Genomic DNA, 1,869 nt, shown 5'->3' on the forward strand with positions numbered 1-1,869 from the left:
TACTAGACTAAAGGTCTTAGTCTTTAAAGTATTCAACATGAGTCAAATAAAAATATATATTATCTTTAATTGCAATAATAATTTTTCGGGATCAACTTCATATCTATCTGTCCTTTATAAGTTTATTATTATTTGTATTAAATGTTTTATTTTGATTTATTCCCTTTTTGTCAAAAAAAACTTTTTTTTTTGTATGGCAAAGTCAGCAAAAAAAATCTATATTTTCCCCGTGAAAATGAAACATTAAATGTGATTTTGATTCATAAAAACATTGAATTTGATGTGTTAGTATTATTTGAACAGTGACAGTTTTAAAGTAAAAATATTTCTTCCTTGACATATATATTTATTTTATTTCTTTGAAGTTTTATGCCCATTTAGTTTGAGAAAATTCCACAAAACTCTAAAATATGCAATATATATGTTATTTTAACTTGAAAGAATTACATTTTTAGATCAACTTCATATCTATCCGCTCAATATAAGTTTATTATTTTTATTATATGTTTTATTTTGATTTATTCCCTTTTTGTAAATTAAAGCCTATTTTTTTTGTATGGCAAACACAAAAAAATTCAATATTTTTCTCATAAAAATGAAACATTTATTGTGATTTTAATTCATAAAAAATGTAATTTGATGTGTTATTATTATTCGAACAATGACAGTTTTAAAGTAAAAATATTTCTTCCTTGACATATATTTTTATTTTATTTTTTGGAAGTTTTATGACCATTTAGTCTGAGAAAATTTTACAAAAATATACAAAATGCAACATTTTCACCCCAAAAATGCTCAAGGTGGAATATTTGATGGGAATTATAGCAAATTAAAATAATTATGCATAAAGCCTTAAATAAGTAAATCATTTATAAACCATTTCTTTGGAGTGAGTATTGTTTTTTTGTTAATATAAAAATATTCTACAAAAGGTCTTAGTCTTTAAAGTATTCAACATAAGTCAAATAACAATATATGTTATTTTTACTTGCAATAATACAACATTTTTAGATCAACTTCATATCTATCCGTCCATGTGTTTTATTTTAATTTATTTCATTTTTGTCAAATAAAGCCTTGGTTTTTTTGTATGGCAAACACAAGAAATTCAATATTCTTACCATAAAAATTAAACATTTTTAATGCGATTTTATGTCATAAAAACATTTAATATAATGTGTTATTATTATTTGAACAATGACCGTTTTGAATTAAAATCTTTCTTTGTTGACGTACATTTTTATTTTGTCCATTTTGTCCTAGAAAAATCTTGCTTTTTTATGGCAAAAACTTAAAATATGCAACATTTTTCACCCCAGAAATGCTCAAGGTGGAATATTTGATGTGAATTATAGGAAATTATAATTATTATGCATAAAGCCTTAAAAAGGTAAATTATTTTTAAAACATTGCTTTGGAGTTTGTTTGTTTTTTGTTCAAATCAAGTATCAGACTAAAGTTCTTAGTCTTTAAAGTGTTCAACATAAATCAAATAATATATTATTTTTAATTGCAATCATTATTTTTTATATCAACTTCATATCTATCTGTCCATTATAAGTTTGTATTATTTTTATCATATGTTTTATTTTGATTTATTCCTTTTTTTTTTCAAATAAAACCTTGTTTTTTTTTTGTATGGCAAAAAATGTTCACATAAAAATGAAACATTTAATGTCATTTTTAACTCATAAAAACATTGAATTTAATGTACTATTATTATTTGAACCATGACAGTTTTAAAGTAGAAATACAAACATTCTGCATGATATCTTTGTGTTATTAAAGTCAACATTGTCCCGTTTTTTTTCACCTGTTTGCTCTTTTTTTCCACTTTTTATGTCCTTTTTGTGTAATAAAAGAGAAGAA

This window comes from Nerophis ophidion, linkage group LG29, assembly GCF_033978795.1.
Source record: "Nerophis ophidion isolate RoL-2023_Sa linkage group LG29, RoL_Noph_v1.0, whole genome shotgun sequence".
NCBI lineage: Eukaryota > Metazoa > Chordata > Actinopteri > Syngnathiformes > Syngnathidae > Nerophis > Nerophis ophidion.